The sequence below is a fragment of the Rhinatrema bivittatum genome, chromosome 7, assembly GCF_901001135.1.
Source record: "Rhinatrema bivittatum chromosome 7, aRhiBiv1.1, whole genome shotgun sequence".
NCBI lineage: Eukaryota > Metazoa > Chordata > Amphibia > Gymnophiona > Rhinatrematidae > Rhinatrema > Rhinatrema bivittatum.
The window spans coordinates 133010594-133037739 of record NC_042621.1 but is presented as its reverse complement, the minus strand read 5'-3'; the positions used below and the strand labels follow the sequence as shown (position 1 = coordinate 133037739).

General features: G+C 41.1%; 1 protein-coding gene and 1 long non-coding RNA gene across 14 annotated transcripts in view; one reads left to right on the top strand and one right to left on the bottom strand.

Moving 5' to 3' along the window:
• SORBS1 (sorbin and SH3 domain containing 1) overlaps nt 1–27146 on the bottom strand; it is a 376150-nt gene that overhangs the window by 258470 nt on the left and 90534 nt on the right. The gene's annotated exons all lie outside the window — the stretch shown is intronic.
• The window catches only part of LOC115095471, a 131158-nt gene that overhangs the window by 74007 nt on the left and 30005 nt on the right, over nt 1–27146 (top strand). The gene's annotated exons all lie outside the window — the stretch shown is intronic.

The window sequence follows — 27146 nt, the reverse complement described above, 5'->3', positions numbered from 1 at the left end:
GAAAATTGACCATCTTTTAGTCTACATTTTTTAGTTTTTTTATACTTTATTTTCTTCTTTTATGATTCTTACAAACACATACAGAAAACGATAGCCCCAAAATAATTTCGATTTTAGAAGAAGCAAAAGAATAGCCTGCTTTTTCATGTCAGTGAAAGCACCAGTCCCAACCGGACCCAACTCCCCGCACCCCTTCTGCCCCCGGAACATCTATTTACTATTGGGCCGATACAGTACAGCGCACCGTTAGCCCGGGTTTCGACGCGCATTTTCAACGCACTAGTTTTACCCCTTATACAGTAAGGGGTAATAGCGCGTCAAAAATGCGCTTCCAACACCCCCCCCCCCCGAAACTAATAGCGCCCGCAACATGCAAATGCATGTTGATGGCCCTATTAGTTATTCCCGCGCGATTCAGAAAGCAAAATGTGCAGCCAAGCCGCACATTTTACTTTCAGAAATTAGCACCTACCCAAAGGTAGGCATTAATTTCTCCGGGCACCGGGAAAGTGCACAGAAAAGCAGAAAAAAATACTTTTCTGTACACCCTCCGACTTAATATCATGGCGATATTAAGTCGGAGGTCCCAAAATTTAAAAAAAATTAAAAATTTAAAAAAAAATTTAATCAGCTGGCGGCCTGCGGGTCAGAAGACTGACGCTCAATTTATCCGGCGTCCGTTTTCCGAACCCGTGGCTGTCAGCGGGCTCGAGAACAGACGCTGGAAAAATTGAGCGTCGGCTGTCAAACCTGCTGACAGCCGCCGCTCCTGTCAAAAAGGAGGCGCTAGGGACGGGCTGGTGTCCTTAGCGCCTCTTTTTACCGCGGGCCCTAATTTGCATCTTCTTCCCCCCTGAATCGCGCGCACAGGAGAGTGGCCTGTGCGCTCGCCCGCTCTCCTGCGACTTTTACTGAATTGGCCCGTATGTGCATAAAAGTATACACGAAACTGTTATGTATGGGCTTTTAGGCACATCTGCCATGTCTGTTATCAAAAGAGCCACTCGTGCGTATAAAATGTGATTTTATATGTGTGATTGGTCCTTTCACCAACATGTATCAGAGTAAAGGATCAATCAGTAACAGCCCCTACTGGAGGTGGTTCTCCAGCAGGGGTTGCTAGGCCGGGGGGGGGGGGGGGGGAGTGGGGAGTGGATTTTGGATCTGGTGGGATGTCAGAAAGGGTGATTTATTTTCTGAAGTCATGGTCCAGCACTTTAAAAGGGACCTGCTGGTGAATGAGCAATTTTATCAGGTGGGAGAGAGAGAGAGAGAGAGAGAGAGAGAGAGAGAGAGAGAGAGAGAGGGAAAGAGAAAGAGAGGGAGAGGGAGGGAGGGAGGGAGGGAGAGAGAGGGGGAGAGGGAGAGAGAGAGAGACTGAACCTGGACTGCTTGGCATATCAGGCTGGACCTGGGGGGGGGTAACATGGGTTAACATGCATCTAGACAAAGGGGGGGGGGGGGGAAAGGGTGCTTTTTCACTTTAGCGTGTTTTGGGTTTTTTGGGGGTTTTTTTTTTTACACGTGGTTTATCTGCATATCATCAGCATGCTGCATCCCTCAAGGAGCACCATTTTTAGCACACGCATAAAATAAAACCCACGCTAAAATCTAAATCCGGTAAGGTAGGCACCATGTGGGTTCATCAGAGGAGGGACCGGAGGAAAAATGATCCCCACCTGGTGAGCTGAGGGAGGAGGGTTCAGGACAGGCAGGCACAGGCTGAGGTGGCAGAGGGAGGTGGAGGAAGAGCGAGACTTAAGCTGTGGCGGGTTGAGGGAAGGCTAGGTTGTAAAAGGGGAGAGACATGCCGAGAAAGAGAGAGCTTTGCGGGGCTAGAGACAAGCTGTGCTGGGGACAGGGAGAAAGAGTGAGAAGCCAGAGATGATAAGAAAAGGGAAACAGCCCTGGGGAAGAGACTGGTGGGGTTACAGAGTGGAAAAACTGAGAGAGAGAGTGTGTGTGTGTGTGTCTTGGAAAGGAAGCATGAGAGGGGAAGATTTGTTTGCCAGGACCGTCCTCTGGTAAAACCATGTTGCCTCGGATCCTGTAACCCATTGAATTGTAGACAGTTCAGTATCCTTTCCTTCAGCAGTCTCTCCATTAATTTTCCCACCACTAAAGGCTAACCTGCCTGTAGTTCCCAGCTACCATTTTGTGAAGCGGGACCACAACTGCCCTTCTCCAGTCTCCAAGGATCCACTGAACAGGTCCTTCAGCAGACCTGCCAGCACTTTTCGGAGCCCCTATATGTATGTATGGGATATATATTTCATCCGGCCCCATGGCCTTGTCCAGTTTCAGTTTTGCTAGTTTCACCCACTGTCTTCTATAAATGCAATGTATCTACCCCACCCACTCTCATCTGTACTCTTGCCAACTGGTTCTTCTTCAATGTCTTCTTTATTAAGCAAACTGAAGCATTTGTTTAACATTTCTGCTATTTCTTCATCATTATCCATACCTTGCTCCTTGTCTCCTTTAAGTTTTACAATGTAACCTCCAGTCTTCCTCCTTTATCCAACCTATCTGAAAAATGTTTTGTCACCACTCCTTATCTCTTTGGTAACGCATGATGACAAAATCAAAGTTATTTTGCTGCTTTTATAAGATTTGAAAATATTTAATTTTTAAAATAAAAGCATTTCATGCAAAGTTTTCAATATTCAGCTTTGTGCCTATCAGGTAATGTAAATCTACATGCAAATGTGCTGCAGAATTCTTTAACTTTTGCTGCGGAATCTAACCCAGAGCTGCCAGAGGAAATGGGGACCTTAGTTCTAAGATTTTACTTTTAGGGGGCAACTTGCTGGCCCATGTATACGAGAAGTGCAAGCTAATTTTCAAAGGAAAACTCCCCGGGCATTTTTCCTTCGAAAATTCAGGGCCAACGGTGACTGTGGGCAATTTTGTATCCTACCGGTGCTGGGTACAACCCGAGAAAGTGCAAACGAAGATTTTTAAATTAAGCCTCTGCACATACTTTGCCTCTCATGCTCTAATCCTGCCCACCCACTCCCACCATGTCCATTTTCATTGTGGACAAATACGCACACGTGGTAAAATGGCATGCACACTTTTACCCACAGAGCAAGGGGAAACGTTTAGCTCAGAGAATTTACCCGGGTAACTTTGTTAACTAGGCAAGTTCCTTTGAAAGTTGTCTTTTTTTTTTTTTTTTTTAATGAATTACAAATGGAGAGGGCAATTTTCAAAGGCATTTCCATGAGTAAAATGTATGCATGTACTGTCTTGTTCTCGTGCAGGTGCTCCTGGGAGGCACGGAGAAATATGGACTTCCACAAGTGGTTTTTTTTTTTACATTTTCAAAAACGTATGCATGTACGTTTTTCCAGAAAGATTTCTGGGAGCATTTTAGCAGGTGCAGTCGTGCGCGGGATAGTTTTTGGCAGAATAATTTTCAAAGCAAACTTATGCATGCAAGTCCACTATGAAAGTTGGTGTAATTTGTGGGCGCTCTTGCTGCTTAAATCTGGTGGGATTTTAGAAAAATGACACCCAGAAGCCATTGACATTTAAAGAATACAATATTACACCCAGAAGCCATGACATTTAAAGAATACAAGATTACACCCAGAAGCTATGACATTTAAAGAATACAAGATTAGAAAAACGACACCCAGAAGCCATGACATTTAAAGAATACAATATTACACCCGGAAGCCATGACATTTAAAGAATACAAGATTACACCCAGAAGCTATGACATTTAAAGAATACAATATTACACCCAGAAGCCATGACATTTAAAGAATACAAGATTACACCCAGAAGCTATGACATTTAAAGAATACAAGATTAGAAAAATGACACCCAGAAGCTATGACATTTAAAGAATACAAGATTAAAAAAATGACACCCAGAATCTATGACATTTAAAGAATACAAGATTAGAAAAATGAGAGAAATATACATGTAGGAAAAAGAAAAAAAAATGTTGGAGCAAAGAACGAGAAGAAATAGTCCAGTTCCGCTTTGTAGGTCCGACCTATCTTAAGCTACACACAGAGCAGGAAAGGGGTTCAAACTGGCGTGCTTCCTATCGTGTGCCTGAGCAATTAGAGTGTCAACGCACGGAGTGCATGGGCTTCACAGAGCTTCACTTACCAAGTGATTTTATTGCTATTCACTGGCATTTCTTACTGCTAACTGCACACATCAGTGTGATGCAAAATATCCAGGGGGCATGGGATGGGAGGCTAGATATTACTATAAGCTTTTTGTGTTCAGATTCAAAAATCGCAAAGCACCTAATACTCAAGAAACCAGCTGAGGCCTAGGTGAGCCCAGACACCTGTCCTCAATACTTCCCCACCTCGCATTTACTTGGCAGCTCCAAAAATTACTAGACTTAGGCCCTAATTACACTTTATATCTATATTAACTAGTTATACAAGGACCCTGCAAGAGAGCCAACAAGGAGACACCCTCCCCATCTCAAAACACTGCCATTCAGCGGCCTCCTTCTTACCCCCAGGAAGGGCAATATTCAAATGAATTAGCGTCGGTAAAACATGTTTACCTGCAGAAATAGGCTTTTTAAAAATTATCTGCCTGATATGCATGAAGTTTATCCAGACTGAGCGGAGGCCTCCTGGGGAATGAAGCTGGGGAGGGGTCTGCGTGGACATTTTCCAGGACAATGTCCACACACAAAATAGCTGGGGTAAGTGCACACGGGTAGATTTGGTAGGGTCATTTTCAAAGTGCACTTGTGCATCTTAAATCCACTTTTAAAACGAATGTGCGAGGATACAAAAATCCCGCCTGTGAACCCCTGTACGCTGCTATCCAGGACTTTCAATGCGTTTTTACTCCACAACAAAAAAAAATACACTTTTCAGCTCCGGTCGTCATCCTGTAACTTAGCCCATTAACGAAACTTCCTAGCTTCACGCATTACAGTGAATCTGTGGCTTACTCTACAGTCAGACTTTTGACTTCCACATCTTATCATTCAGTATTCTCCTGGGCCTTACACTACAGAAAGACTTTGTAACCTCACTTACTGAAGTCAACCCAACAAGGACACCACAAAACCCAACAACAGTCACCAGCACTCCCTAGGACAAGGTGAAAGGACAGGCATGTCACTGATAAATGCTTCCTCAGCTCTGAAGATTTTAAATCCCTTTCTCCTGAAGTCACTATGACTTCATTCTTTATCAACTCATTTCAAGGGATTTGACAAAGCTATTTTTATCTTCAATATCACTCTCCTGACACTTGTGCAATAATTCCAAAGAATCCACAGTATCATTCTCATAAAACATACTGAAATATGTAAATCAGACGCTGAGCAACTTTCCTTAGATGTCCTTTCATGGAAATGAGAATAAACCATGCACTTTCAGAACTGCAAGCAATATTACAAACAAAAAATTAAGGAATCTAAGCAGAAATCCAACAGCAGAGAGATTACAAAATGTTAAAAGTTAAAAAAAAAAAAAAAAAAAATCAGCACAATGTTTACTGTTATAATTATGCCTCTGTATTCCTTAATTTTTCCATTCAAAAAATAATTTGTGACTACTTCCATAGTGTTCGTCGGCAGGATGGAGGAAAATATTTACATAATACACTAAGAGCTCCACCATTTAGGGACAAATATTTCAAATATCATCAATGCCAGAGTTCTAACACAATCCAATGTGAGGAGGAGAAAAAAAAGAGAAAACGTAGGGTTAGAGCAATCTGAAATGCTCACGTGAAAAAGTATATTAACCGAAAGATTTTAAAAGTGCATATTTCTGAGTAAATAAAATAGCAAAAAATATATGGGTTTTTTTTTTCCAAAATGCAAAAGATCAGTCAGCAATGACCTTGCCTTAGGTTCTGAGGCACTGGAATCAGTAACATTCTCTACACGACGAGGCGATGCACAGCACAGCTCATTTAAATTTCCTACAGAAGAGCTGGAAATGCATCCCCGTTGCAGTTTCAAATACATATGACATTAAAACCTAACATTTATTTCAAACTCCTTTGTGAAATGTTAAATGGAGATTTTTTATTTATTTTTTTTTTTAATCATCATTCGAAGAGTATGGAAGAGCTCTGCAAAGATTTTCGAAAAGGAGAAAAAGGGAATTCTGTTTCAAAAGGCATTCAGTGCTCCATCAGCGCAGCTTTAGGATTGCACCTTCACACAAAGGCCCCATGGTTCACGAACGTGTCCAGGAGCTATCCTGGGGAACGACCGCTGCAGGAGAGACTGCCTGCCTCACTGCACCAGATTTTTTTTATTTATTTATTATTTATTTATTATTTTTATATACCGACATTCATCTGGTACTAAAACAGGGTCTCCTTTCTTGAAATGCACGGATGAAGGGCCACAAAGGGCATCTCTGATTAGGAGAAGGTAGAATATAAAGTTATAAAGGTGGCTCAGTATTGGTTATATGCTATCTAGAAACTTAGGTGGGGAATCTCCTTGGCTATAATGTAGTGCTTCTTTTTTTTTGTTTTTAAATCTCTAGCCTTGGTACAGTTGGCTAGCTTTGAGGCTTGGCTTTGTTTTTCAGGTGTTTCCATAGTGTGGGACTTGCTCTTTTTTTCCTGCTTACTTGTGGGTGAATATTGGGATTTATTAAAAAAATGTTTCCAAACTGTTGCTTTGGGGCTTTATAATTGCTGATTTGTGTTTTACAATTCACTATTTGACTGAGGTGGGCCTTTTCTCTGGCTGCAATTCATTGTTTCTTTGTTATTTCTGGCGAGCAGGGCCCCTCCTTCCCTCTTACCCAAGCACCATATTTCCTGGATTTTTGCCTTGGTTCTATAGGCAAAGAGGATTATGAGACTGTACTGAATTGTCTTGTGTGTTTGTATGTCCACTCCCCACCCTTTATGACGTTGACCTGGACCTAGCTCCACCAAATTGCGTGTGGCATTAAGTCCTTGGGAGAGACATCGGACTTCTACGGTTTTGAAAGCTGCCGAGTCCTTTGGTGGGGGGCTGGGCAAATAATGAGGGGGCAATTTTTCATTTAAGTGTGTGCATACCCTTCCCCCACCTTATAAGTTTGAAACAGGTGGACCTAGCTGTACCAACCTCTGTGTAACGCTAGGACCTTGGCTTGGGGACACGAGACTTTTCCAGTTTGGAAAGTTGGCGAGTGATTTGGCCGGGTGTGGGAGAGGGGAAAGGCTGTTAGTTCGAGCATGAGAAACAAATGGGAGATTGAACTCAAGGCCATCTAAGAAGGCTAGACTTTCTACTGGTTCTTATTGGCTTTTTTCAGTCAAACAAGCAGGCTACTTCTGGAACCTTTTCATTAAGACAAGGCCAACCCCTTGTGCTCAGATCCAGTATTTGAAAGACACCATTTTCTTCATGCTTACAAGGGGCAATTATTAAAATTAAGCTTTAATAAAACAGAAAGAGAAATGATAGCAAGGGTGCAGTGCAATAGCGGGAAACTTGACCTACTGACAGTTCCACTGGTGCCTGGAGGAAATTAGCATTCGGGTAAAGGTATTCTGCTTAAGAGCAAAAGAATCTTGGAAATGTTAAGCTTCTGATCTTGATAAAGCTAAGGCCACCATCTAACCTTGATGGAATAAATTACTACTTCTACTACTGTAAAACATTTATACAGCATTACTGCGTGTACACACCACCGCACATACAAACCTAAGAGACAGTTCCCACTCTATGGAACTTACAATCTAACCAAGATTCACAGATAAGACAAATAAGAGGTATTAATTACAGAATTTGGGACACAGACCTCCATCTTCAAAAAGTAAATTTAAGAGAACAGGGAGTATGGTGGATGGGTGTGGGGGAAGGAAAGTGGGACTTAAAACAGAGACACAATTTGCTTTTCAAAGCTAGCTTCAAAACACACTTTTAAACAAGCTACATAAACCACCTTTTGGTTTATATGTAGCTTGTTTAAAGCAGAATACCTTTACACTGTAATTTAGGGAAACTGATAAACCAGTAATCTAGAAAAAAGTAATTATTCTTAGCTTAAAATACAGTTAAATCACATGTGAGCAGAGACTCTAAGTCCCCACCTCAAAAGTTTGATTCCATAAACAACTATATGCTTACAGATTAGAAGTCAGTCATATACAGGACAATTTTCAAAACCATTTACGTGGATAAATGGCAATTTGCATACTGTGGGGAATTAAAGGAATTTAGTTTACATGAAGAACTTTGTACCATGACAGAAATTAATGAAGCAGAGAATCACTGATATTATTAGTGTAATTATTTGATTTAAGGCCTGTAAATTCTGAGAATAAATGTGTCATTTTTCTTGGCCTGCCTGTAACAAGAAATAAGTCATGAGATCAGCTATATAAAAGAGCAGTTACTTAGGAGGCTAACTGTGCAGATATCAAAGGAAAACAGGACAGTAGCCATTTGGCCATACCTAACTGTTTGCTGATGTGATAAGGTCAGACAATTGGGGCCTCAAGAACACACAGGAGTAGCCCAGAGTAGAAACTAGAGCAAAGGTCAGAAGAATTAACTTGAAAAGAGCAACATAAGACAAACTGTTTGAATTCAGAGAAAGAACAGTTCAGAGGAAAAGTTTGTTGGACGTTACAGGGGTTAATGAAGTACCTGATGAACTGCCCCTGGTTTTCCAGCACTGTGTTTCCATCTTTGCAAAGATATATCAGACTCACATTGAAAACTGTATGGGGAAGTATTTTTGTGTATAGTCTTTAATGGAAAACTCTAATCTTGTATGCTTTTATTGCTTATTCTCAGACTTATAAGTAAACTTCTATACTTGTAAATAAGTGTGTTGTGTATTCTGTGTCATATAACCTACCAGTCAGCCACCTTTTACATACGCTAAATTGTATGTCTGAAAATAATCCTCCCAAAATACAGCCCTGTTAAGAGTCGTACTGGCTCCCTGTATGAGCTAGGATCACTTTTAAAGTACTTATAATCAGTTTTAGGGTTCTTAGAAATATAGCATCTCAGTACCTAGCTGTCCTGGTATCTTCCAGTTCACCAGTTTAGATCCATGGAAGATGTCTTCCTTATCAGAGGCTAACACACACATACACACAAGGATTAACGCCTTAGTGTTAATCCTTGTGTGTATGTGTGTATATAAGTCTCAGCTCTCTTGGAGCAAACTTCCAAGAGAGCTGAGACTTGACTCAAATTCTCTCTTTTTCAAAACAAAAACAAACAAAAAAAAAACCTAAACCTGGCTTTTCTAACTGTCTTGCATATAACCACCATGTTTATATTCTCTTGGTCTTCTGCATATTGTTTCATTATTTGCTATTTATAATTCTGGTTTGTCGTTAGAACTGGTATTACTTTTGTTCAACTGTCCCACACCTTGTTGCAATTAAATAAAGTTATAAGTTTTAATTAACCGGTTTGGAGGGACAGGATCTTCATGGGTAGGAAGAGAGACAGAGCCCTCATGCCTGCATCTTAACTGCTAGTGAATGGTGCCAAGAGGGAAAGGTGAAATGCATCAGCAGCAGCAGCATCATTCACAAGTGACTGCAATGCAGGCAGAAAGGCTCCACTATCTCTCCTCCTACCCGTGACAATCCTGCCCCTCTGGATTGGTAAGACGTGTTTCAGGAGGGGCGGATGGGGGCTCAGCAGGGGGCTCCTGCAGTGTGGGGGGGGGGGAAGAGCCTCTTGGAAGGCAGGGAATTTCCTGCTGGGTGCTAAGAGGGATAACTTCTCTGAAGGGGAGAAGGGCTTTCCTGCTACGTGCTAGGGCAGGGGGATGCCTTCTGTGCCCTGGAGAATGTTTCTCAATAGGGGATGCCTACTATATGCCAGTAGGCAGGATTTTGGAGGAAACCAATTTCTGTTCACTGGACTCGGTGGGGGGAAATCCCCCTTTAGCTAGAATGAAAGGGCCAGTTAGCATGGGGGATTCTGGGCCACAACATGCATCCACAGTGAAAATGTTAACATCTGCTTCAAGGCAGGTGTTAAAGTTTTGCCTTTACTGGGCCCATGTGTCATAGTAACAAGCACAGAACTATTTCCTGTGGGCCCAGTAAAGCCTCAATTGATTATGTCAGAGTTTCTCAACCCAGTCCTCAGGACACACCTAACCAGTCAAGTTTTCACACTCTCCACAATGAATATGCATGAGATATATTTGCATATAATAGAGGCAGTGCATACAAGACATTCCCTCATTTACCTGCAGGTAAGCAGTAATTTCAGTACTTGCACATTAATATAATAAGGAACTGTCTTAGCACACATGATATAAGGCCTGACTGCTATGTATTCAGCACCACATTTTTCTGTTGTAGCCAGGCCTCTCTGTATGATCTCTTCTCAAACTTAAGAGATTTTCTTTAAAAGAACATTTGAGGGTAAATTCGTGCTTCCCTGGCAGAAATGGGTCTTTAGAAAATGGCGCACACAAGTTCTACGCACGTAGGGGAAAGTCATTCCAGAGGGTGGAATCAGGGCAGGGTTGGAGGCTTATGCGCCCACTTTTTGATTCTAAAAAGCACGTGCAAAAATTCTCTTGGCAAAACCCATATGCTCCAAATAGCAGGTCGAACTGCTGGGATAATTTTCAAAGTGGATTTATGTGCGCAAGTACACTTAGTGACGTGTGTGCATATTTGCTAGCTCACTTACATGCAACGTTACAAAAATCACACCCTCTGTGTGCGCGCTCTCTTTTTGTTAGAGTACAGATTTATGGTTTATCTTTTCTATTTACTAGTTTGTTTGTGGGAGGGGTCATATTTTTCTTAAGTATGAACAAAAAATAACAATTATCTACCCCCCAAAATTTTAATCCAATGCTATTTCTTTTAAAAAGGGACATAGCAGTTCAGTCTTAGTCATCCTTTTCAGAAGAAAAACACACAGCTCTCTCTACAGATGGCTCCCGACAGTGGCCAAAACTGGAAGCTGCAAAAATAGCTTGAGATTACTTGGCATCCAGGACTAAATAAAAGGAGAGAGATTTGTTAGTTAAGGGGGGAATTCTCATAATGTCCACCTCTGGGACAAAGCCCACAGGTAAATCTTACCAACAAACTTTGCACCAAATTTCAGAGAGAATGCATGCGATTAACTGCACCTTTGTTTTGTAAGAAAAACAGTGCACATTATGTACTTTCAGCCATATTAAGGGAAGATAATCATCAGACAGCAAATTTATGATCTTAAAACACTATTTACCTAAGTAAATGGCTTTAAAATTTGTCCTTTCCATGTGCAAAATGGCTTCTGGAAGTCCTGGAACTTCCTAGATCCACACTGGAGATCCTTAACAGTGCACGCATTGTGGAGGTAATTTTTTAATTGCCTGCATAGATATAAAATCCACAGTACTTTTTACCTGCAGAGTTTACAGTGGTTTTCAGAATGGAATTATGCATGTACTTACCCCTTTGAAAATTATCCACACACAACAACATTTGCTGATTTGTGCACAAAGGAATTTTTTTTTCCACCCAGGAGAATTTACACAGACACACACACACTTTTAAAAATGCAAACTTATGCATTTAATTCCAAACCCCATCCCAACCCTGCGTACAAGAATTCCTCTTCAAAGCTGCAGGTAAAAGCATGTGCATACAGGCCCCGGGCGCGTACTTTTACCCGCATGTCAGGCGGGCAGTTCTGTAAAAGCCCATCCACTCGGGTAAAGCACCCTTTTACCCCATGGAAATGACTTTGAAATAACCCTCTTCATATTGCTTCTCTAAATGCCAATCGAGAAACCGCACTCGGCAACTATAAAAATCTGCAGCAAACATTACAACATTAACTACCTACAAAAAGAAAAAAAAAGAAATTCAATTTGAAAACACAAGACAGTTAAATTTACCAAGACTTTTTCTCCAAGGTTATGATGAAGAGGAGAGCCGTGATGGAGTGTGTCTTACTCCAGCCGGCAAAAAAAAAAAAAAATCAGAAACTTTTCAAGATTCTGGGAATCAAGATGCCAGAGAAAGCAAGGGCTTTCCTAGACAGCAGCATAAACACTTGAGACAGCATCTTATTGCCATAACCGGAATCCTAATAGTGCTTTCACGGTGAATTTGTTGAAGCAGCATATTTTCTGCCTTTATTTAGGGAGAGGACTAGTTTTTGAATAACTATATAAGGCTTGCCACAAAGTTACAGAGAGAAGAACAAACAGGTCCGTATTCAGCCACTGGGAGTCCGGTGACTTATACTGGATATTCAGTGGCACCTGTGACACCACTATCTTAAAAAAAACTAAGCAGATACGTTTATCTGGGTAACGTTCGGACTGTTCTGGGGCAGTCCTAAAATTAGCCAGATAAAACTTTGTCTCCACCCTGGAACTCCCCTGGCCTGCCAATTTTAGCCAACTAACAGCTTAGCCAGAGAAAACAGGGGCTGTCAAACAGGTGGACATTTAAAAAATGCTATTGTCTGGCTAAGTCCCAACTTATATATCCAAAAAGGGAACCAACAGGTTCACTCACTGTGAAAATATATATTTCTATGTGCAAACTCAGTGTTTATACGAATTTTCATAACCTGCACGTCAAGTGGGATTATGGTATCTCGATGCTCAAAGAAACTTTTTTAGGGAGTTGGTTGGGGTTTCATATAATCGTGTAGGCAACCCTGCCTCTTTCGAGCATATTATAATTATAAACCTGCCAACCTCCTCCTGTTTTTTTTTATATATATACACATGCAAACAAAAATTTTTTTAGTGAATGTTTTTGTTAATTTTTTTCATTCAAAATATGTGGGACATCCAGCAAAATATGTAGACCTAAAGAAGTCTTTGGCGATACTCCAAAAATGTTCCCGAGCTGTTTTGAGATGTCACTTCACCACCGCTCCCACACTATTGGGTGTGGTATAAATCATTTATATATACTTGAAGTCACGCTCTTTCAACATGATAAAAACTCTATGTCCATTCTATCACACCTCAAAGTATACTATAATCCCAACATGTACATGTTTCAGTCGACCAGTATCCTTCCTCAGGGGGTGTACCGGCAAGTGGTGTCTAACACTATTTATAAAAATTGCGATGTTAATATTAAAGTTTCAATTACTTCCCTTGAAGTTACACGACGGAGTCTCTGTCACAAAAGATTTTCCATGGTTAATTCGTCTTCTTGAGTGACTTCAAAATGTGCATGTTCCACGGCGAATTGCTGTTGTCTTTACCTTTACCTCGTCTTTATTGGTAAGTCCCAACTTAGCCAAACAAACCCCTTTGAATGTAGACCTCTGTACCATGCTATGGTGTGTACTAGCATTCGCACCATACAAACAAAACAGATAGACTGTAGAGTGTTATGTCCCGGGTCTGATGATACAAGCTTGTACAAATCTATTTGGTTTGTATGGTGCGAATGCTAGTATGAGTGGGCCCCTATGTTATACTTTATAAAACTGTAGCCACACATGCGGTGATAAATACTGTGTTTGTTTAGTCATATGGGATAAGAAACCACAATAGTGCGTTTTTTTGTAGCTTAAGAAATTCTTGCTGTATAGACATTATGAGTAGTCTATTTTTGTCTTTAAAGTAAAATCAAAGCCTTAGGCATTGACCATATATATGGTCATCACACTGTCTTTTGTCATATATTTGATGCGACAGGAATGACAACAAAGCATTATATTTATATTGAGTGAACGGAATTGCTCTTTTCTTCTTATATATTTATGTTTATATTTGTGAATTCCAGGCTGCTGGTGCTAACTTTCAAAAAGGAGAAAGAGCAGAAAAGCCAACAGTAACTCAACAGAGCATGGTTCGGAGATATGTATCTTTGAAGGATACTAAAGAAACAGGAGAGTTAGGGCACCCCAACAGAGAGGTTCCAACAAATGCAAAAGTACTCCATGTGCCTATTTGTAAAAAACCACCTACTTCAAAGAATTCCAAATTATATCTATCAACTGAAAAGAAAGTTGTTAATACAAACAAAAAACACAGTTTGAAATGTCTGTATGCCAATGCCAGAACATGGCATACTGGGTAAGACCAAAGGTCCATCAAGCCCAGCATCCTGTTTCCAACAGTGGCCAATCCAGGCCATAAGAACCTGGCAAGTACCCAAAAACTAAGCAGTGGCTATTTTCTAAGTCAACTTAATTAATAGCAGGTAATTGACTTCTCCTCCAAGAACTTATCCAATCCTTTTTTAAACATAGCTATACTAACCGCACTAACCACATCCTCTGGCAACAAATTCCAGAGTTTAGTTGTGCGTTGAGTGAAAAAGAACTTTCTCCGATTAGTTTTAAATGTGCCACATGCTAACTTCATGGAGTGCCCCCTAGTCTATTATCCGAAAGAATAAATAACCGATTCACATCTACCCGTTCTAGACCTCTCATGATTTTAAACACCTTTATCATATGCCCCCTCAGCCATCTCTTCTCCAAGTTGAAAAGTCCTAACCTCTTTAGTCTTTCCTCATAGGGGAGCTGTTCCATTCCCCTTATTTTGGTAGCCCTTCTCTGTACCTTCTCCATCGCAATTATATCTTTTTTGAGATGCGGTGACCAGAATTGTACACAGTATTCAAGGTGCGGTCTCACCATGGAGCGATACAGAGGCATTATGACATTTTCCATTTTATTCACCATTCCCTTTCTAATAATTCCCAACATTCTGTTTGCTTTTTTGACTGCCACAGCACACTGAACCGATTTCAATGTGTTATCCAGTATGATGCCTAGATCTCTTTCTTGGGTTGTAGCACCTAATATGGAACCTAACATTGTGTAACTATAGCATGGGTTATTTTTCCCTATATGCATCACCTTGCACTTATCCACATTAAATTTCATCTGCCATTTGGATGCCCAATTTTCCAGTCTCACAAGGTCTTCCTGCAATTTATCGCAATCTGCTTGTGATTTAACTACTCTGAACAATTTAGTATCATCTGCAAATTTGATTATCTCACTCATCGTATTTCTTTCCAGATCATTTATAAATATATTGAAAAGTAAGGGTCCCAATACAGATCCCTGAGGCACTCCACTGCCCACTCCCTTCCACTGAGAAAATTGTCCATTTAATCCTACTCTGTTTCCTATCTTTTAGCCAGTTTGTAATCCACGAAAGCACATTGCCACCTATCCCATGACTTTTTACTTTTCCTAGAAGCCTCTCATGAGGAACTTTGTCAAACACTTTCTGAAAATCCAAGTACACTACATCTACCGGTTCACCTTTATCCATATGTTTATTATCTCCTTCAAAAAAATTGAAGCAGATTTGTGAGGCAAGACTTGCCTTGGGTAAGAAGTAAGATGGGAGAATTAGAGTATATAGTAGTAAATGATGAGATAGACATAATTGGTATCTCAGAGACCTGGTGGAAGGAGGATAACCAATGGAACAGTGCTGTATCAGGGTACAAATTATACCGCAATGATAGGGAGGATCAACTTGGTGGGGGTGTAGCACTTTATGTCCAGGAGGGTATAGAGTCCAACAAGATAACGATCATACAAGAAATGCTCAATAGAATCTATATGGGTAGAAATCCCATATGTGTTGGTAAGAGTATTGTGACAGGAGTATACTATCATCCTCCTGGCCAAAATGATCAGACAGTTGATGAAATGCTAAGAAAGATCAGGGAAGCAGCTGGCAGTGTGGTAATAATGGGAGATTTCAATTACCCCAATATTGACTGGGTAAATGTAACATCAGGACAAGCCAGAGATATACAATTCCTGGACGGAATCATGACTGCTTTATGGAGCAATTGGTTCAGGAACCAACAAGCGAGGGAGCTATTTTAAATTTAATTCTTAGTGGAACACAGGATTTGGCGAGAGAGGTAATGTGGTGGGGTCACTTAGCAATAGTGATCATAACATGATCAAATTTGAACTAATAACTGGTAGGGGGACAATATGTAAACCTACAGCTCTAACACTAAATTTTCAAAAGGGAAACTTTGATAAAATGAGGAAAATAGTTAGAAAAAAAAAACAAAGTTGCAGCTGCAGAGGTTAAAAGTGTACAACAGGCGTGGACATTGTTTAAAAATATAATCTTAGCAGTGCAGTCCAGATGTATTCCATGCATTAAGAAAGATGAAAAGGCGGCAAAACGATTACCGGCATGGTTAAAAGGTGAGGTGAAAGAGGCTATTTTAGCCAAAAATAATCCTTCAAAAATTGGAAGAAGGATCCATCTGAAGAAAATAGGAAAAAGCATAAGCATTGTCAAGTTAAGTGTAAAACATTGATAAGACAGGCGAAGAGAGAATTTGAAATGAAGTTAGCCTTAGAGACAATAACTCATAATAAAAACTTTTTTTTTTAAACATTCTTTATCAGATTTTAAATTCACAAAACAAAGTTTGCTTAGAGGAACACGTGAGATAACATTAATTCTTAATAAGTAATTACAGGCATAACCTCTTATCTACTTCCCAGAAAAAAAAAAGATATAGAAATTAGGGAAGGAGGTTGAAATTTAAAGAGAGAAAATCTTAAGGGGAAAAAAAAAAAATATCCACAGCAAGGCCATAACACAATAATCCAGCATTACTCTTATTTTTACATGCTTATCGGGTTTCTTTGACTCCAAGAACACTTTTTTTGTTTAACTGTTCAGGTGAGAAAAATATATAACATCCCCTTTTCTGATTAAATATTTGCAAGGAAACCTAAGTAAGAAGGTAAATCCCAATGCAATAATATCCTGACAGAGGGTTAAAAACTCTATGATGAGCTAGAGTGGTAGAAGTCTGGGTATATCTTGATTGAGGAATTCAGGTAATTTACCGGATATTTTCTGAAATAACTTTTCATCACTTGGTTTATATCAGCAGACGAAATAAAGGAGACCAATAACGTTCCTGTCTATGACTTCCAATGCAGAATTTTCTAAAAAATTAGATATATCATGTTGAAGATTAATTGCCAATCGGGAAGATGTAGGTTTAGGGAGAAAATAACAGGTATTTATTGAAGGCATATTCTCTGAGGAAAAACCCAAAACCTCCATAAGAAATTTATTTACTATAGAATAAGGGATCTCACCAAACAGTCTTGGAAAATTTAAGAATCATAGGTTGAGGTGTCTAGCATTATTTTCCAGACATTCTATACACCTATGTAAAGCCCCCATCCGCTGTTGGGCAGTTCATCGTTTTATGTAAACCGGAGTGATTTGTAATTCCCACAAGAACTTCGGTATATAAAAATTAAAAATAATAATAATAATAATAATAATAACACCTAGCCAATGCTTCTCTATCCTTAACTGTTGCAGCTTTAAAATTTTGAGCACCCTTCTCTTTTTCTTCTAAACCAGTTATCTTGGAAGCCAACACATTGACCTGTGATTGAATTTCAGTAGAAACTTGGTGGCATTTTGAGATTGAATGATCAAGTTTTATATTTAAGTTACTTAATGTTGCCGCAAAACCGGCCACGAGGTCCCACAAAGCACCTAAAGTCACCACCCTCAGGGCGTGCAGGGATCACAAAGGGCTTGATATCGGGGAATACCCCCCTGTTAGGCTGCAGGTTCTCCACATTGGGGTTTCCACATGGTACCCCAGCCTCTACCCCGGTACCTGATGTACCCGCAGCGGTTAAGTCCTCCAGGAAGAACACCAAAGGTGTAGCTGAGTCCAGCATTGTCGCGGAAGGCGTTTTACTCTCTGCATTTAACTCGGAAGTAAAATCATCAACCAGCGCTCCGGGAGTGATCGATGCACCTGCCCATCGCAATGGTGGTTGCCTAAGCTCTGGGCTCAAAGACGCCTCCCTCTGCCGGCATAGGCGGCTCTCTCTCATCGCCCCGCACATCAGGTTCCTCGGCTCTTGGGGGTACATGCTGGAGAGGTCATGAAACGTGTTATCTCCTGCTGCTGAATCAGAGATGGTAAGGGAGCTGTGGGATACACTCGCACCTTCCCTTTTCTTTTAGGAGGCATTGAGACCAAGGAAACAAATTCTTTCCACAAACAGCTCGGATCCCAACTCGCTCACGACCTCAGAGTACCGCCATCTTGACTCCTCCCCCCCCCTATAATAAAAACTTTTAAAAAATATATCCGAAGCAAGAAACCTGTGAGGGAGTCGGTTGGACCATTATATAACCAGCCTGATCAAACTGATACTACTACTGCCCGAAGTGGCCAGTGAGGTGTATTTATTTTATTTAACAGACGTGGCTCAAAGAAAGAACAGAAATGAATTTCTCTTACAATTTCACTTTAACAGAAGAGGCATTGCTTTGTGTGCATGCATGAGTTCAGAGAGCTTGAGGAGGAATACATGTAGACAGGGGACCTTCATTTTTGGGATTTATTTTTTTTTAATTTTCTCAGGAATTTATCAGGGTTTGGCCTCTGTTGGAAACAGGATGCTGGGCTTGGTCTGACCCAGCAAGGCAATTTCTTATGTTCTTAAGAGAAAATCAGTGGGAAAAATAGGACTCATTTTTCTGGGTAAATATCGGAGTTTATTTTGGTGTACAAAAGCCAGTACAATAAAACATTAAGCAGATTTTCTCACTCACTCAGCAGGATCCCTATCTCTACTCCCATCCCGTAACATCCCTTTCTTTCCACACACCCGAGAAATCTCCCCCCCCCCCCACCCTGCCCCAATCGCAGTAGCCAACCTCCTTATTAGTGGTGGCTCCAAGCTTCTCCCTTCTCATTCATCAGCATGATTACTGAGGCCGACGGACTCTGCGGTGCTGCACCTCTGCTTTCGTGCGGGCCAGGGAGTCTGCCAGGAAGTGCTTCTGGTAAGGCCTGGCCCACTTCAAATGCTGCACACCAAGCAGCAGGCACTTTGGCTGCTTGGGGAAGAGGGCAGGGCAGTTTTATCCACGGGGCAAATGGGGCACTTGCCCAGGGCCCTGATTTATCCCCCCCCCCCCCCAAAAAAAAATTAATTATAAAATAGTAACAAGAATCAGCTGAGTCAATGGTTCGTAAATTGTACAAAAGTTTTATATGGTAGGGAGTGGAGAGGGGCCCCATCCTGGTGAGGTTTGCCAGGGTCTCAGAGGCTTAAAATGTCCTAAGGGGAAGGGGAGGCAGGCACTCACTTTCCAGTGCCCCATCAGCGACGGTTTCTGCTGGGGGGGGGGGGGGAGAGGGGGCTTGAAATGCTGCAGGTGCTTTGATCCACACTAGCTTCCAGCAGCCTAAATGTAGGGTCAAAATTGGTTTAAAATGAAAACAAAGGACCCTAATGATAGAGTAATGGTTTTTCATAAGAATGCTAGAGCTGTGCACATTCCAAAAAATTAGCAGCAATTGTGATGGGAAACTGTATCACTGTGTGAACCTTTTTGGGAGATGAAATTCATGCATTTACAGTGTCCATGTCTTAAAGAACTTAAATTGTCAGAAGAGTGTTTAGAAAGGTGCATGAGAAATGGATTATAATTAACTGTTTTAATTATATATTGCACATCAATAAACATTTTATTTCCTGAAACCCCACAGTTTAGTATGGCCAGTGGATTTTTTTCTCATGTGTTGTCTGTCCTAACTCTGTAGGTTTCTCCTCACTGAAGAACCCCAGGCTCTGAGGCCAGTTAGCTGAGATTCTGCAGCACTCAAATATGCCTCTCTACAGTAGCTAAGTAGGACAAGGTGGTCACACTAGTATCATTTATTTCTTTTAATATACCACCTTTCCATTAAAGCAGTTTACATCTTATAAAGCAAATAAAACATTAAACATAAGTATAATTCACATAAAAACAAGTTAACACAATAAAAGCAATAAAAATCCCAAACCTCATAAAACAATTTTAAAAAGTATGACAGTACATTCTGAAGATAATAAAACTCCAACAGCACAGATGAGCAGCAAAAACAGAAGACAGAGTTATTAAAAACCTTTCTAAAATGTCATACTTTGATAACTATTTGAACTTTTAAAAAGGTATGCTTTGAGCAAATCTCTAATGGGAGAGCATTTCAGAGAAGAGACACTTGATAAATAAATACTAAGCGTTTTGTACTTTCCAAATTGAATTTTCAATGGAAGGAGGAATGTAAAAAGATGATGTTAAAAGGATATAACATTCTAATAGGTTTCTAGAGGTAAAAAGATCAGAAAGATATTTGGGTTGGCCCCTGTGAAATGATCTAAAAATGAAGCACAAACTATTGAATTTAATTCTACACAGAATTAGCAAACACTGAAGATTTTCCAATAATGAAGTAAACATGATCTTATTTCCTTAGTCCAAAATTGAGTTTAGCTTCCATATTTTGCACTAGTTCAAGCCTTTTTAGGCAATTGAAAAATCCAAGTACAGGACATTATAGTCTAAGCGGGACATGAGAAGAGAATGGACCGGGGTTTGGAGATTGCGACTTTCCATAAAAGGTTTCAAAGATGAAAAGAAAGGTTGAATCAAGATAGCCAACTGATTTGACATAGACCTAAATCCAGTTCAATTCCTAAAGCTGTCCTTACCTCCCTAGGAATGATCTCAATATCTGCAATTTGAGGGGGGCTTTTAAATGTATTGTCCCTTCTACTTACCCACAATGATTCAGATTTTTGAGGGTTGACTCAACTTTTTGGTGCCAATGAGAAATCTTGCTGAATACCGACTGAATCTGGCTAATTCCTCAGGGCAGTTGGGATCTACATATGCAACGCCTTGAACATTATCCACAAATAAAAAGCAACTATATTGCCAAGCTCCTGAATCACCATTGCTAAAGTAGCCAGGTATACATTATATAGTCAAGGCAGCAAAAGTGAGCCCTATGGAGCTTCACAAGACTAGTAATTTCATGGACTCTTCCTTCCTGCTAGCCATGATCATGGGAGAAAAATATTGTTTAACAAACTGCAGTGTTCTCCTATTATGAGGGAGAGAGGGGCCATAAGGAAGGGAAGAGGGACAGAAAAGAGCCACAAGGGAGGAAGGAGTGGGAGACATGGAAAGAAGAGGAGCTGATGAACAGAGAGGGGGAGAGAGATAAAGAGGATGGCCAAAAGCGAGGGAGGGCAGAGAAACGAGAGACACAGAGGAAGGAGGACAGAGTGGGGTTAACAAGAAGAGAAGACATAGGGGGCTGAAGAGGAGGGAAAGAAAAGAGGCATGGGAGCCGCAAGGGAGAAAGAGAAGAGGTAAACTAGGCTGAGGAGGGGCAACAACTATCCTCACTCATATGCTAAGTGAAATCATCAGGCAGGGCAGACTACTGCTTATCTCCAGCCACCTGAAGCTGCTCGTTTTCACTCTGCTCAGGAAAACCAAGCAGTCAGGGAAGGTGTGGGACAGTAGCCATGAGCTCATACTATTTTTGCTTGCACACAAGAGGGAGGCTTGCCAGAGAAAAGAAACTGGAAAAGTAAAGGAGAGAGCAGAGAGATGAGGGGAGGGAGAGCCACAAAGACGAAGAATGGGGACACCAAGAAGAGAGGAGAATGACCACAGCAAAAAGGAAGGAAGGAAAATCAGGAAGAGAGAAAAAAGAAGAGGGAGGGAGGACAACAAAAGTAAAGGGGGAGAGAAGAAGGGGTGTAGCAGAAAGGGAAGGGGAACAGGAGAGAAAAGGGAGGCAGCAGAAATGAGAGAAGGGATAGAAGAAGGATAGAAGAGGATGCACAGCAGAGGAGGAAATGAGGATAAGAAAAGAAGATGGAGAAAGAGAAGGAAGAAATGAAAAGAAGGGAGAATGAGCAGCAAAGAGGAGGGGGGAAGAATGATGGGAGATCAGTAGAGAGGGAATTTATGAAAGGAGATAGGAGTAGGATAGCAGACAGAAGAACGGGGAAGGTGAGAAGTGGTAATAACGGAGAAAAGGTGGAAGGAAATAAGAGGACAAAAAGAAAAGGAAGAGCAACAAAAGAACAGTGAAAAGGAAGATTAACAAAGAGGAGGTATTAGAAGAAGAAGAGAGGAGGAGAAAAGAGATGGAGAGGGAGCCTAAAGGATCTCTTCAAAAGAGTATTATTCTATTCTTCATAGGGGGGGGAAGAGTAATATTGTAGGTTGCAGCTCCCCCATGTGAGAGGCTAAAATGGAGAGTCCCTGGAGTATATAAACTCAGGCCACCATTTTAGGGTGTGGGCTTTTTAGTTATCCCTTGTAGGGAGGTTTGCATGTCTCCATGCTTGCTCCTATTGTGTTAGTTTTCTTATGAGCCTCTAAGGATAAGGTCTGGGTATGGAAAAGTACAAAGGGTTCCTTTGTCTTAACTTTAACATGTCTTTTTGGTAAATCTTGTTTTCCAGAAGGGGACTTGTTTCCACCTTTCCTTTTTCTAGTTTTGGTTTCCCTTTTACCTAAGGTTTTTTTTTTTTACTACCTGCCTGAGTACTCTAGGGCCCCGGGGGCTCAGTGTGGAGCAGAAAGCATGGGTGGGGTATCGTGCTTTGTGGTGGAGAATAGACCTGGGTTCATTCAATCTGAGGCAACCATCCATTGTTACCCATATCTACATCATCCAAATGTTGGAGAGAGGAGTATGGAGGTACCCTCCTGGTGCCAACAAGGAGAGTAAGGAGAATGACTGAACAAATGGACTAAAGGGGTAAACTACAGGGGTCTTGGCTTTAATGCAATCTAAATTGGGAGATATCATCTTATCCTCCAAATTCTGGGAGGAAGTTCCAAAACTACTGCATTAATTGGAATGGACTAGGAATAAAAAAAATCATCCATTGGCATCAGAAACAATATAAACTGGAATCTTAAAGTCACAAATTTATTTTAAAAAACTAAAGCTGAAAATGGACTACAAAGCATAGGAACTTGTAAGAACATTTCTAGCAACTTTAACACAACTACAATAGTTCCCCTGGTTAAATATAATTACAAAAAAATAATAAATATATATATATTATTCAAATATCAATGTATGTAGGACCACCACTCATACAGCCTATCAATACCATGCTATAGGCTGAAACCAGGTTCTAGGTCCATGATGCTTATTTATTAATTTTAAGAGTCCCATGCACATTAAAAATCACTGCCACTATTAGATTGCTGCTGTTTTAATTACATTTTTTCCTAGCTGGCCTTGAGGATGCAGGGTACTGTGTGCGTGACATTTCTATCAACTTTCCATCTTTAATCAATACATTTTAAGTTGAAAACCAAATCGGCTTATAGCACGATTACTGCTGCTGTAATACTGAAATAAATGTGAACAACTCTGAGGCCTAAAATATAATCTCTCCCCGCCCCTGCCAGGGAAAATGGACTTTCAGAGTGTACTGACACATCAGGAGAGGCCTGTAGCAGTTGAAGCCCTATTCCAGGTGTGGGGTCCTCAGCAGGGACACTAGCTCAGGGTTTACAAGAGGGAAAGAAGAGCAAAGCAAAGCAGAATAAGAGTCTGAAAGGAGGGGAGGGGACAGGAGCACAAAGGAAGAATTTAGGAAACGGGAAAGAGAAAGAGGGGGAGAAGAGGGCAGGAAGCAAAGAGGAGCGAGGATGGAGGTCTGGAGATGCAGGATGCTTGCAGCAGAGGAGGAGTCAACTGCTGGCGTGGAAGCTGAGTGATGAGCCGGGGTGGACGAGGAGGAAGTATGGGCCAGAGAGGGAGAAGAGGACAATGGGCCAGAAGAAAGGTGGGTGAAAGGGACTGGAGGAGGGGTGGTGGAAATGACTGGATAGGGACTGGGCTGAGTGATCATTGGACCAGCCCTCCACTACATGAACCACTATGGAAAGTGACCGGGGACCAGTGTACTGTAGACTCTGGGTTTCGCCGTGCACACGGTCAGAGCAAGAGGTAGCAGGTTTAAATCAGCTTTGGAGCAGAGCAGAGCAAATAAAGCAGCATGCAGAGAGCGACAAGGACCTGGGTTCACATCTTCCTACCCACGCTACCCCCACCCTTTCCTCAATAAGCTGCTCCCAGAGCAATTCCCTGTAGGTGCTCAGACTTCACAGATGGCCAGTATATACTGTTTTATAAGATATGATAGGGCCTAGGTATTAAACATTTTCCCCAATGACACAAAATGGGGAAAAAATCTTTTAGTACATTATCCTCGATATCTCTATGGGTTATGAAAGGCTGTCTAGGCCTCACCTATTCTTTAGAGTGGGAAAACTTCCAGAAAAGGAAGGTTCTAGGGATGAGGGGTTATTTTTCAGAGTAATACTTCTAGTCCATCCCCAGAAAGGTTGGAAATTGCTCTGCGTTATGAAGGAGTGGTCGACCTCTGGAGCTGGAGAGAGGCAGCAGGAAGCTGGGCTCTCAGAAACAGGAGAGAGCAGATTGCCTCTCTTTTCTCTTTCTCTCTCAGCTGGCCAGAGTAAGTTCCAGGAGGAGCTCAGCAGTCAGTGATCCAAAGGGTTACTTTTCCTAACTTTCAAAGGGAAACGGATGCTCGACCAAGAGATTGAGTGCACCATTCAGATAGAGTGACTTAAAACTAACCTGGTGAGAGAAAATGATTTCAGGAGCCTGAACAGGAACCTGAGGAGAGAGAGACCCGCTAAGGACCACTGCAAGTTCAAAATTTCACAACCTTTTTTTTTTTTTTTTTTTTTTTTTTACTTTTAAGAGTTGCATTAACTGTTTTTTCTATTATTTTGTACTATTGCAACACCTTAAGTTTGACCTTTCAGTATAATTTATTTTGTCTTAGATTTTGATTTCTTACAGCTTTGCTGTTCCCCGTGGAAGAATCCTGATCCGGGTCTGCAGTCACGTTTCCCCTGTTCTGCAGTACTCAAAGGTGGCCCCTCTGCCTTCGCCAGGGACTGCCCTGAGAAAGGCAGTTACGGTTATATTAGAAGAAATAGCAACTCAAGCTTTATACACTAAACCTCATATTTTTAGAGTGTCTCTAGATATTTGAGACCATGGTTTTTAGCAATACTGAATATGCCGGGCAGTTCCCCCACCTCTGAGGTCTCCAAGGCCCTGGGGAAATGGATCCGGGCACCTGCTCATCCCTGAACTGCCAGGCCCAGTCACAGCAGTAGCTTGGAGAGCAGCCCTATTGCACCCAATGGCAGTCACAGTTCTTCAGTAGCCCTTGCCCCCTTCTCGTGCACGGGCTTCCCATCCAATAAGGAAATCCGTGCAAGGGGCAGAACAACCGAGGAGCCTGCGAGTGCGCTCTGTCACAGGAAGCATGCTCCATGACATAAATTCTGCCACCACCACTACCACCGCTGGAGGGGGAAGCACAGCCATCGCTCGCCCATGGTGGCGAAACAGATAGCACTGACCCTGATTAAACGCTGACATTAGAATAAGATATCAGCTTTACATTTCTGTCTGCTCAATATTATGGGAAGGCACTCGCCAGTGAAAGTGAACAATTGTTTTACTTTCTAAAAACTACAGAAGGCACAGGTGGTCTTTTCTGCAAGGGAACCATTTAGGATGTGGTGTGGGACATCATAACTTAAAGAGAGAATGGGTTGTTCACTGTTTCTTTGCTTACCCCTTTCTTGGGCATGAAAGATACAAACCTGATTCCTAGAACAATACACTTTAATATAGAAGCCTGCTTCTGTCATGAAGATGGAAAATCTCTCACTGTTGCGGGATCATTATACAATTAAAACATTTTATATAATTCTTTATGTGCATTCCTTCTCACAGTATTTATCAAAAATTGCAAAATTTGAATATAACTGGGATTTGATTGGGGGTAATTTTAACTTGATCCCAGATCCCCAGACAATCACATTCCTCTGCAAACCTGTTCTCCTATTGATACTTATATTTCCCAAGCAAACCCCTTAAGAATTTTTAACCTTAATGCCCCAACTATTTCTGATCCAAGCAGATGTAAGAAATACTCTTCACTTTAAACAGATTTAAGATGACTGAATTATGAATGTTTATCAAAAGATACACAAATAGACAGTAGCCAGGGTTGAAGCTTTTTGACAATTGGCATTACTGCTCACAAGTTTCAACCCCTTTTTTTTACATCTGTCCCAGATCCAGAAAATGATAGAAAACATTCCCTGAAGAGTTCATGTGTACATTTTGACAGAGGTCCACAAATCCTAGATATTTGATAGCTTTATAATGCTTCTGTGGCAGATTTTACCATTTATGTCTAATCTGCATGGTTCCTTATCTAGACTGGATTTTCTTCTCCTCTCAGAACATACAATCCATTAAGCTAGCAATGTCAACACTACAGCTGCCAATATTTCGGAACACATTCCAGTAATGTTTACTTTAGAGCAACTAATCAAGAAAGCAAGACTATTTTCTTGGAAATCTTGTATAATGATAAAAATAAAATTACTCATGCATTTAACAATGCTACTCAGAAGTATGAGATTTCCTTGCTTTTTTGGGAGGTGGCTAATACTGTCATAACAGGAAAAGAGAAGCCAAGTTTGAATGAATTAGAATCAATAAGAAACACTTAGATACTAAAAGGTATGGCTGATACTCCATTTCCAGGGCTCATAACCAGTTCCAAGACCTGGAGCTGGAGCAAAGCCAGGCAGTTTTTTAAAGCTATGTTCTGGAGCCAGAACTGGAGTGGAACTGCAATCAGAATGGAGCAGGGCTCCAGAGCATGGAGCTAGAGCTGAGGTTCTGGAGCCGCTCTACTACTCTCTGCTACCTTAAAATCCTGATAAGGTTTACTGAAAGTAACAAAGTGCAGTATGTAATTCATCTCATTCCAGCTACCCAGGAAAGAACATTTTTATCAATGTAATCTTTTTGATGCCTTTTCATAGTTCTAGAATTGATTATATAATTCCTAAAAGCATGTGTGGGGGGAAAAAAGTACCAGAAGCAAAGGTTTAGTTTCACTTTTGTACAGCGTAAGTAGACACAGCATGGTGGGGTTGAACCAGGACTCACCTTTAGCTTGATATTACGTAATGTCTGAGGCACAGGAATAACAAAGGCAAAATGAAGGAAGTTATATAAGATGTTGCTAGCTGTTCTGAAAGTTTACAACAGGGGAAAAGCACAATACAAACTCTGCCACGAGAAGCTGACTGAAAAGACATCACTCAAAAAAGCCATCAGCCCACAGATTTTTTTTTGGAATTGCACCTGGGTCTGGCAGTTCGAAAATTCCTCTAGGAAAACAAGATGTGGACAAAGCTAAACCGATATGAATTGCCCTTGATCTGCACCCTTTTTCTGCCATGGAATCACCCGCATTCAGGTTTATCTTTTGCTCTTTGTGCACCTAATGAAAA